General features: G+C 41.3%; 3 non-coding genes across 3 annotated transcripts; 1 reads left to right on the top strand and 2 right to left on the bottom strand.

Annotated features, from left to right (window-relative positions):
- Positions 1-350: 350 nt before the first annotated feature.
- TRNAR-CCU (transfer RNA arginine (anticodon CCU)) lies at positions 351-423 on the top strand. The gene has a single exon. It is a non-coding gene; the product is annotated as a tRNA-Arg (tRNA).
- An 8,331-nt stretch (positions 424-8,754) lies between these two features.
- On the bottom strand, positions 8,755-8,827 carry TRNAR-CCU (transfer RNA arginine (anticodon CCU)). The gene has a single exon. It is a non-coding gene; the product is annotated as a tRNA-Arg (tRNA).
- A 1,462-nt stretch (positions 8,828-10,289) lies between these two features.
- On the bottom strand, positions 10,290-10,360 carry TRNAG-GCC (transfer RNA glycine (anticodon GCC)). Its single transcript has one exon. It is a non-coding gene; the product is annotated as a tRNA-Gly (tRNA).
- Between the last annotated feature and the right edge of the window lie 1,737 nt (positions 10,361-12,097).

The following is a 12,097-nucleotide window of genomic DNA, read 5'->3' as shown; positions in this document are numbered from 1 at the left end:
TCTTGTCTAAAAGGAATTTAAAGTAAGCTTTGCATGCTCTCTTCTACATCACATCCTTATAAATCTTATACAACTTGCGTGAGCATGGCTGAAGTTTTACCACTTACGACCAAATACTTCACAAATTGGTGCGGAAAACCGCGCATGTAGCTTACTAGGCTTTTCGACATGTCTATTAACATGGTTGAACGGTTTCAATATGTGGATCTTCCATTTTCCATTCCTTAGCATTGTTGAAACTTTTTTTACCGACTGTACTGACAGCTTTTCTCTCCTGCATGCCGCATTACTACCTGACAACGAGCCCTACGTATTAATCATCTCTCCTAGAGAGCAAGGTGTGTCGGCAAGCCCCTGTGGCCTAATGGATAAGGCATCGGTCTCCTAAACCGGGGATTGTGGGTTCGAGTCCCACCAGGGGTAACGTTTTTAAAGTCGTCTAGTAATAAGCAGCTTGTTGTTTTATCTGATTTTCCATGAAAACAGTAATACTAATAATAACCAGCCTGTGTGGTGTAGTGTATTCAGCTGCCACCGTGGGAGGCCCGGGTTGATTCCCCGCTCTGCCACGAAATTTGGAAAGTGGTACGAGGGCTGTAACGGGGTCTTCTCAGCATCGGGAGGTCAACTGATTAGAGGGGTATTTATTCCCAGCTAGGCTATATTCGATGTGGATTTCCGTTGTTTCCCGCTTCTCCTCCAGGCAAATGTTATTTAAGGCCACGGCCGTTTCCTTCCCTCTTCCCTTCCACCGTTCAGCACAGCAGGTGAGAGTGCCCGGGCGAGGTACTGATCCTTCTCCTCAGTTGAATCCCCCGACCCGAAGTCTCACGCTCCAGGACACTGCCCTTGAGGCGGTAGATGTGGGATCCCTCTCTGAATCCGACGGAGAAACCAACCCTGGAGGGTTAACAGATCAAGTAGAAGAAGAGGAAGAAAAAAAGAAGAAGAAGTGGCTATTGCTAGCCTGGTAACCTCCGGCGACTGTGGAGGTATCTGCCATTTATAGGAAACTGCATGTAAATGAGGTACAGGATAGTGTAGTATGACAGGCTATATGAGTTGCAGTTCCTGAGCCAAGGGAATCAAGCATTAAATATTAAAATCCCTCAACTCGACTAGAAATCGAGCCCGTGGTCCCCAGGTCCGAAGACCAAGACGCTGGTATTCAAACCATACATAGGTGACTTTTCATTTCAAATTTCTCGAATACACTGACCGAGATTCGAAGCGTGGCCGCTGATCACAATGTCGTTCGGTTATCAATCACATCCTTGGCTGTCTCAAAGCACCCCCCCCCCCCTTCAATCCATGGGGTTAAATGGCAGTTCTGTTGGTGTCTAGAAAAATGTTAGGATGAAGTTTTTTTCTTACATTTATCTCCTACTCCCTAGATATCTGTTTAACGTTCTTTCTACCGTCATAATACAGTAGGCCTGCCCGCTCATATCAGATAAGGCCACTCGGTCATCATCATTAGATAATCATAATAATCTCACTCGTCACCATTAATCTGTACCTAGATATATCGGAATCTGAACTAATATAATTCCTCTGCACTTCACTCTTCCTTTCCATCACTCTTCTACCAAATCTCACAGTTTTCTGGTCCAGTTCCTTCCTTTTTCTGCTGTTAACCAGGTACATTCATCGTACTCTGGGTCTTCCTTGGTCTTTCCTTTCTTCTGTAATTCCAGTTTTAGTTTCGGCACTCATTTTCACTCAGTAGTTTAGTATGGCAATTCCTCTTCTTTTTATCAGTTTCCTACGTTCGTTTCTTTCTGGATGTGTTTTTCTTTATCTTATTGTGTCTTTTGTATGATATTTTTCATCACCTACCTAGATTTTTTTTACAACTTGCTTTACGTCGCACCGACACAGATAGGTCTTATGACAACGATCGGGCAGGAAAAGGCTAGGAGTGGGAAGGAAGCGGTTTTGTCCTTAATTAAGGTACAGCCCCAGCATTTGCCTGGTGTGAAAATGGGAAACCACGGAAAACCATCTTCAGTGGTACAGAGAGTGGAATTCGAATCTACTATCTTCGGAAACCTGGATACGGGCTGCATTTAAGCGACTGCAGTTATCGAGTTCGGTATATTTCTTTTTCATTTTTTTTTTTACTAATCTGGCCTCAGCTGCATATGTCATAATAGGTATTTAATCATTACGCAACCGTAACTCTCCTCTAAATAGTTTTCCGTAACTATATATATTTTCCATTTCGTCTATGGTAAGTATACTGTTAATACATTGTTTCTAGGATAGTAAGTCTACTTTACCGTCGTAGTTTGGTTGCTATTGACAACGGGAGGTAAATTTACTTTCCTAGGGTAGTAAAGAAGAAAGAGAGAAGGTTAACAACAAAAACATTAGAGATAGAAATCAACACATTCCCTGAATCATATATATATAAAGCAGAATATATGTCTGTCTGTCTGTCTGTCTGTCTGTCTGTCTGTCTGTCCGTTCCTTAAACCACCTATCTGAACCAAGTTTTTTAATACTTCTCTTTCAGGAACTTGCGGGTAACCCTCTCTACAAGAAATTTGATCAGACCTCTCCATTCACTAGATTTAGGCTCTTTGGCGCATCAGAATAGGCTATGATAGGCGAAATATGGAATTTGTCTTACAAGGACGAGGTAAAGCTCATTTTAAGCCGCTCGACGTGATGAACAAAACTTGCTGTGCCTTTTTTCCCCGCCGAAAACTACATTTGAAGACCCTAAAACAAACCGTTTTGGAGTTACTGGCACCACACTATCCCCGCAGTAGGAATCGGATGAAGAAACTACCTGCCGTAACCATGGCAACGTAAGCTCAAGGATTCTGCACTAGAAAGCAGAACTTGTGTTCGAAGTAGGCATGTGCGTGAGTGTAGGCAAGGCCAAGGAGAGATTCTATTTAAACGTTTTAAACTCATAGCTAGCGTTAATATGCCGTGATATTGTGTCTGGAACGACGTTTCTCTATTATTATCAGTATAATTATTTTGAATAGCACCAAAGTGCTTTCGCTATTTACAAGGCCGATTTCTAATTAGCGTTAATCTGCCGAGATGCTCATAGGGTGTAACTGTTTGATAATTACCAATAAATAACTATAATAATTAACTGTAATAAGTATGTAGCAGTTTTTGTTGACTTTCGAAAAGCATATGATTCAGTTGATAGGAACACATTGTAGAACATCCTTAGAGAAATGGGTACAGATAACAAGACATTACAGCTAATAAAGGAGACCTTAACAAACACATACTCAAAGGTTAAGTTTATGGGAGAGATATCTGAACCCTTTGAAATCAAGACAGGCGTTAGGCAAGGAGATTGCCTATCCCCACTGCTGTTCAATTGTGTCCTGGATAAAGTCGTCAAAGAGTGGGAAAAAGAACTCGCAGAAAAAGGCATTAAAGACTAAATAAGGATAGGATACAAGAAAGAGAACATCACTATCAACTGCTTAGCATTTGCTGACGATCTTGTACTGTTATCAGAAAATATTGAATCGGCGATAATACAAGTTAACACTTTAAAAGAGGTAGCAATGAAAACTGGCCTGCAGATATCATTTGAAAAGACACATTTCATGACCAACATTAAAGAAGCCCCAAGATACATAGTAACAACAATGATAAGATAGATAAAGTTGTTTTCAAATACCTTAGTGAGATTATACAACCTAATGGGCTTGATAAAGAAGCAAACCGCGAGAGAGCCAGAAAAATGGAGCTTGCATTCCACCTTACAAAAAACACATACAACAAGAAAGCTATCTCTGTTAGGACAAAACTACACCACTATCAGGCAGTAATTCAACCAGAGTGCTTGTATGCTTCAGAATGCCTGGGATTAACAACCAGGAAAGACATTGAAGAAATTGAGAAGAAGGAAAGAAAGATTCTAAGAAAAATCCTCGGTCCAAAGAAATGTACTGACACATATCGATTACGCAGTAACAAAGAAATATATAAAACATGCAGTAGGATTTCAGATGCCATTCGAAAGCGAAGAGTTAAATTTTTTGGACATATTTCAAGAATGCCTGATGACAGACTTGCCAAGAAAATCTTTAACCACTTCAATAAGCCCAATAGGAAAGGCAGCTCTAATGAAAAATGGTTTGTTAACACGAAGAAGGATTTGCAAGAAATGAACATCACACATCAAGACATCCGCAATAGAACCTCCTTCAGAAAAAAGCTACACTCATTTAAGGGTTTCCTAGAGCCAGAAACAGCGACCAAGAAGAAACAACAATGGACGGCTGAAAGAAAAGAAGCAGCAAGCAGGAGGATGAAGGAGTACTGGCGCCAAAGAAAGTTTAAATCATGAGGAGTTATTTACGTGGTCCACAGCTGGCCAAAATCGATAAAAGAAGAATTAACTATAAATAAAAATATAAATTAAATTAGTAAACTTCGGTAATCGATATTTCCTTAGTATGGGCGCCAGAGTTCATCAGAATGGATCCCTCGAATTTAGATAGAGCATGATAATTCTTTATATCCCAGGGCGTGTATATAATGCTGCGTACTGGTACACCTGCTACAGGCCTTACCTAACCTTCCGAAAACGACTAAATAGGTAGGAACTGTACCTAGGTTCATAAATAACTCCACTGATTCTAAAATGTCTAACTATATTCTCAATAAAGTCCGTGCATGAGCACCTCATCAACACACCAAAATACACTTACTGTATAATAAACAAACCAAATATTACTGGAGGACTCCATATTTACAACAACAAAGAAAACAGTGGGAAAACGAAAGCGAGAACTAAGCCACCATCTGTGATTAGTCCGTTGAACAATGTACATATATGTAAATAAGAACCCTCACTGTCTCTGTATCAACACGACTTGCCGATTCTCATAATCTGCACTTACAATATCACACAGATACTGTACCTCGTAATACTGTGTTCACTGAATTTAGCACTTGTTGTAAAAATATATACATTTTGAGCAACACACGCTTGTCGATCCTGAACATATATTATGGAAAGTCTGAGATATCTTTCACCAACATATAATACAAAACCACCACAAGTGCTACAATACTTAGTTGTATGTCAGTCACTTTTCACAAACATAAAAAGACTACGTTCCACAAACCTTTGAAGTCCAGTCCAGTATACTGTATAGCAACCGTGTCACTCCAGTACCGAATATCAGCACTACTTCCTTCCCGTGTGCGGTTATCTTCCGCTGTGATGTCGAAGTATTAAAAGACCTCAGCTCTCACATGATACGCCGAGATTGATCCTGGCCAGCCAATCATGGTAGATCCTCTTGTCAGGACCACGCCGTGAACTTCTTCTTGGTCCTAAGACAATAACAAACTCTGGGGTGTTTCAAATGACTCATCGGATATTTCCAACTACAACATCAACACGCTCATGTGATTCTGGGCTATTCACATGAGTCATAGAACTTTCAGAGTACAACAACAAGCTCATCTCATCAGACTGGGATATATACATGACTCATGCAAAGTTTCCAAGTTCAATACAGCAATGTTTTCCCAGCCGTTGTACAAAACAAATTACCCATACCTACCATATATGGAGACCTCCCAGCTTACAAATATTAATGACAAAATGTAAATTGAAATGCAGATAATAATAATAAACCGAATACTGACAATAATATCTCTCACTTCTACATATAGTGCGAGGGTGTGATATATGTACTATCACAACGGTCACTGGCTGCATGTTTCCATACTCTTATCAAAATAATGATTGTGAATAGCACCAAAGTGTTGCTTTCGCTACTTAAAATACCGAGAAATAGAAGGACTTCATTCGTCATACACATTAACGTAATAGTAATTTCTTGAACATTACAGGCTTTACGTCCAGATACATGTTCACAATGCCAGATTACATAAAACAGAAAGAACCATTAAAACCAACGAAACTGAACCATTATAAACATAACTAAAAGCACACCACTATATCTACTAATACACATTAATGTATAAATAGGAGTTTTATTCTGTGTTGTCGCAGTTCTTCGCCTCAGACTGTTTTGTTCTTCTTCTATCTGTTTGATGGTTCCTACTTTAATTATTTCCATATGACCTTGTGACATCATTTTGAAGTCTGTACAATATAATTTGACAAGATAATTGGAGCTTTTGTAATAATTAGACCGAGTGAAGCCGAGTATGACAGTTAGATTAGTGATGCTTGTTGTTTAAAGGGGCCTAACTTCTAGGTCATCGGCCCTTGGCATCTAGTTTACAACAGCTGATTTAACCATGTATACACAATTCACACTACTACAATTTTTACAGTATTAATTTCTCATCAAAATCGACCTTCTTTAGAATAAATTATATATCATAGGGCTTAGATCATGTTTCTATACGTTTCACTGTCACTGACTAGCTTGATTAGATCGTGCATTGATCTTCCTCATGTATCGGTAATCTGGTTAATCTACCTAGTTGAGACTCTTCCTCGAGGCATCTGTCCGTTAGTTTGGCCTTAATACTCTTAATAGACTTAGGTCTTGAGGAATGACCCAGATAAAAATCTCACGCCGATAGATCGGGCGTACGGCAGGCTACTACACATCACCAAACCAGGAAACAAGACGCTCTGGAAACATTCCTCGTAAGGTTCAAATGGACCCCGTCCTCTTGAACCACAACGACTGCATAATGATATTTATATGTCTAATTTCTAATGATACGAACCATTCTAACACAAACTTATAACGATATGATATGACTTTGACGCCTCGCGAGTGTCTGTCTCACAGAAATAGGAATCAACAATACGCTACGAAGATTCTTCGCATCACACTGTCACTCTTACGCTATGCAGTGGTTGGTCATGAAGCAGATAACGATTGTGAGACACCTACTATCTCAAGTTTTCTTTGTTTACGTACAGTATATGAAAATGGGCCCCGTCAGACATCATCAGATTGTTCACGAAAACCGATTCAGTGTTCATCATTTCCAGGGTTGTGTCTTCATTACGAACAGTCCAGATTGCGGACAAGGCAAAAACCGTCCAGATTCCGAACAACTAAATATACCCTGTCCATATTGCGGACAAGACATTAGTGCTGACCTGGGTTACATAAAACAGATACAATTTTCAAAACATTCTCATATTTAATTTTTGTTCTAGTAGTATTAACATTAACTGTTACATTGGGATGTTTTCGATAACCTAACCATATTTTAAAAATATTATTCTTATTGAAAATGTTTAATAATTTAGTTTGAGGTAAATGAATTGGCGTATGGCTTTTAGTACCGGGAGTGTACGAGGACATGTTCGGCTCGCCAGGTGCAGGTCTTCTGATTTGACACCCGTGGGTGACTTGCGCGTCGTGATGGGGATGAAATGATGACGAAGACGACACATACACCCAGCCCCCGTATCAGCGAAATTAACCAATGATAGTTAAAATTCCCGACCCTGCCGGAAATCGAACCCGGGACCCCTGTGACCAAAGGCCAGCACGCTAACCATTTAGTCATGGAGCCGGACTTAGTTTGAGGTAATCTTACCATTTAGAAGATTTTATTGTATAACATAACTAAAGGGGTAGTTAGTTAGGTGGATTAGAGAGAGTTGTAGAATTAATAGGTTATTATTATTATTATTATTATTATTATTATTATTATTATTATTATTATTATTATTATTATTATTATTATTATTATTATTATTATTATTATTATTATTATTATTATTATTATTATTATTATTATTATTATTCAAAATAATACATAAGAAGTGAAAGAGTCAGTTTATTTGGTAACAAGTGAGTTTTTTTCTTACAAGCTTTTAACTTCTTTGCTGCTGCCACAAGCAACGTAGGTAAGTAGCATGACATATGTAAAATGATATATTCTTGCTCATTATATTCTCGCTTAAGCGCCTCTACATTATGCCTGTCCGCAATCTGGACTCATTAATGTATGTAAAAACTAAATCATCCTCTTCAGGTACACTTGTCCGCAATCTGGGCTGTTCGCAATCAGGACGACACCATTTCCAGAAGCTGTGTACTGAAACCTTGAGGTGCCTCTTGGGCAATAATTTTTGCACCACTTCCATCTTGTAAAGGAAGAACTTAATATCCAGTTGCAACATTCATCACACGCTTCTGCCCGATATGTTTAGAGTTTGCGAATGTTGTTGCTCAAAAGGAGCTATTACTCTTGCAATGTTCTCCCAGTTAGGAATCGAACGTGGTCTACCAATTCTGGAGTCTTATTTGATGCAGATGCTGTTGTTCTGAACTGCCTCACCAATCTCGCAATCGTCTTCCGCGATGGAGGCTTTTCATTCGATGCGAGTTCAAAATGTCGGAATAAACGCTGCCTTGTTATGACACTATCCGCATATTTCAAAGCGGTTTGCGCGACGTTCATTCGACCTGCGTCCAAAAATGACTGTCAAAGTCGTGTTGCGCGGCGTTCAGAAAACGCTTTCTCTAGGATTCCCCGAACAAAAAAGGCTCACGGTTTAAAATGGGTCATTGTCTCTGCCGCCCTATATTTCACTTTATTTAATACCACTATACTTGTTGCTGCAATGGAAAGAAGAGTGAGTAGAACTAACGCGTTATCCCACCGGCATCTAACCTGGAAGGATAACATGCGGAATAGTGTAGCAGTTTGTTCCCAAAGCCGGACAACGAATTAATCATCTACTTAAATGGAACAGCTAAGAACTTCGAGTATCTACCACTTACCTCAAAGTTATCCGAAAAAAATATTTACCCCTGGTGGGACTCGAACCCACAATCCCCGGTTTAGGAGACCGATGCCTTATCCATTAGGCCACAGGGGCTTCCGTTTTAATACGAACACGATACAATTGAAGAGGAGCTAATTGGTAATGTAGAGACTTGATACAATTAAAAAAAAAAAAAAACACCCCCTCTTAACTTCGCAAGGAAATTGAAAAGGGAAGGTTTGTATAAGATATGAAAATACCTCTCACCCAAAGACTAGCGATTGTTTTAGGAGGATATGGGAGGGGGTCCGTCTCTGTGGTGTAGTGGTTAGTGTGAGTAGCTGCACCTCCGGAGGCCCGGGTTCGATTCCCGGCTCTGCCACGAAATTTGAAAAGTGGTACGAGGGCTAGAATTGGGTCCTCTCAGCCTCGGGAGGTCAACTGAATAGAGGTGGGTTCAATTCCCATCCTGGAAGTGGTTTTCCATAGGTTTCATACTTCTCCTCCGGGCAAATGCCGGGATGGTACCTAACTTAAGGTCACGGCCACTTCCTTTCCTCTTCCTTGTCTATCCCTTCCAATCTCCCCATCCCCCACCAAGGCCCCTGTTCAGCATAGCACGTGAGGCCGCTTTGGTGGTACTGGTCAGGCCCTTGAGGTGGTAGAGGTGGGATCCCTCACTGAGTCCGAGGGGAAAACCGATCCTGGATGGTAAAGAGATAAAGAAGAAGAAGAGGAGGAGAAGAAGAAGGATATGGGAAGGGAGCTGTATCCTGGGTAAGGTTGCTTTATCAATGGATTTTAACTGCAGACGGGTTTTTTTCGTCGGTTTGACTGGTGAGCGCTTTTACATAATGTATGCATATATTCTGATTTGAAGAAAGAAAAATGCATAAAATGATATGAAGAAGTAATACAAAGGTCCGCCTCTGTGGTGTAGTGGTTAGCGTGATTAGCTGCCACCCCCCGGAGTCCCGGGTTCGATTCCTGGCTCTGCCACGAAATTTGAAAAATGGTACGAGGGCTGGAACGGGGTCCACTCAACCTCGGGAGGTCAACTGAGTAGGGGTGGGTTTGATTCCCAACTCAGCCATCCTCGAAGTGGTTTTCCGTGGTTTCCCACTTCTCCTCCAGGCAAATGCCTGGATGGTACCCAACTTAAGGCCACGGCTATTTCTTTCCTCTTCCTTGCCTATCCCCTCCAATCTTCCCATCCCTCCACAAGGCCTCTGTTTAGCATAGCGGGTGAGGCCGCCTGGGCGAAGTACTGGTCATCCTCCCCAGTTGAATTCCCCGACCCAGAGTTTGAAGTTCCAGGACACTGCCCTTGAGGCGGTAGAGGCTGAGTCCGAGAGAAGAACCGACCCTAACCACTACACCACGGAAGCGGACCAAACTTTGTTTCAGTGAATATAATTATGTTACACGGACCATTCCATCAGTAATAATCCATGACGGTTTTTTTTTTACCTTATAACTAATCTCATTTCGTACTTCAGGTATCACCTTAAAATGCAGTCTGCTAACACATGGATCGGAATTTTAACGTATCGTGGTAGGGTAACGAAATAAAAATTGCATCGGCCGGGAATCGAACCCGGGCCGCCCGCGTGGCAGGCGAGCATTCTACCACTGAACCACCGATGCGTGACAACATTGCGCTGTAATTGTGTACTTCTACGCCAATGAATGCTGACGTTTAGTTCGCAGTTGCCTATATGAAGCCATACAATACATTGCGAGTAACTCCAGAACGCACATCAGCAATTCGCAGTCAATGAAGATACCACAGAGTAGTTTAGTTTTCATTAGTCATGTTCGAAGACCTTTCCACAATGTAGAGTGATTTGATAATTAAGGAATGTCAGAAACACAACAATTATTTTATTTCACTATTTTCTAATCATTTAATATCTTGAGTCTTCCAACCGTAAGGAAATCGAATCGTCAATAACTGCCATAGATAGCTTAAGCTCCACAGCAGAGGAATACTAGGCAAACAAGAAGTGAAATAATTTCCCTCTCCTTTCCTCGCTGTGATATAAGGTGCTACTACAGCACAACAGTCTGCAAAGACTAGAGTAATAATAATAATAATAATAATAATAATAATAATAATAATAATAATAATAATTATAATAATAATAATAATAATAATAATAATAATAATAATAATAATAATGATGTCCGCCTCTGTGGTGCAGTGGTTAGTGTGATTAGCTGCCACCCCCGGAGGCCCCCGGGTTCGATTCCCGGCTATGCCACAAAATTTTAAAAGTGGTACGAGGGCTGGAACGGGGTCCACTCAGCCTCGGAAGGTCAAATGAGTGGAGGTGGGTTCGATTCCCACCCAAGCCATCTTGGAAGAGGTTCCCACTTCTCTTCCAGGCAAATGGATGGTACCTATCTTAAGGCCACGGCCGCTTCCTTCCCTCTTCCTTGTCTATTCCTTCCAATCTTCCCATCCCCCACCAAGGCCCCTGTTTAGCGCAGGTAAAGCCACCTGGGCGAGGTCAACATCATCATCATCTGTTTACCCTCCAGGTTCGGTTTTTCCCTCGGACTCAGCGAGGGATCCCACCTCTACCGCCTCAAGGGCAGTGTCCTGGAACTCTTGGTCGGGGATACAACTGGGGAGAATGACCAGTACCTCTCCTGGAAAAGAAGCGGGAAACCCCGGAAAACCACTTCAAGGATGGCTGAGGTGGGAATCGAACCCACCTCTACTCAGTTGACCTCCCGAGGCTGAGTGGACCCCGTTCCAGCCCTCGTATCACTTTTCAAATTTCTTGGCAGAGCCGGGAATCGAACCCGGGCCTTCGGGGGTGGCAGCTAATCACGCTAACCACTACACCACAGAGGCAGACCCTGGGCGAGGTACTGGTCAATTCCCTCCAGTTGTATCCCCGACGCAAACTCTCACGCTCCAGAACACTGCCCATGGAGCAATAGAGGTGGGATCCCTCTCTGAGTCCGAGGGAAAAACCAACCCTGGAGGGAGGGTAATCAGATTAAGAAAGAAAGAAAGAAAGAAAGAAAGAAAGCTTTACCAAAGCTTACATGCAATGCATGTCAAACTTACTGGCCTGTAATTTTCAGCTTTATGTCCCATCACCCTTTTCTTTATACACTCTCCATTCATTTTGTATAGCTCCTGCATGGAAACAATAATCAAATAAGTACTTCAGAACCCCCGAAATCTTATCAATCCCAGGCTATTTTCTAGTTTTCAACGTTTGTATCTTATTGTAAATATCGTTGTTATCATAGGTAATTTTTAATACTTCTTTAGTGTTAGTGATCTCCTCTAACTGGACATTATCCCTGTAACCAACAATCTTTACATACTGCTGACTAAATACTTCTGCCCTTTGAAGATCCTCG

Source organism: Anabrus simplex, chromosome 1 (genome assembly GCF_040414725.1).
Source record: "Anabrus simplex isolate iqAnaSimp1 chromosome 1, ASM4041472v1, whole genome shotgun sequence".
NCBI classification, from domain to species: domain Eukaryota; kingdom Metazoa; phylum Arthropoda; class Insecta; order Orthoptera; family Tettigoniidae; genus Anabrus; species Anabrus simplex.
This window is presented reverse-complemented; position numbering and strand designations above follow the sequence as displayed.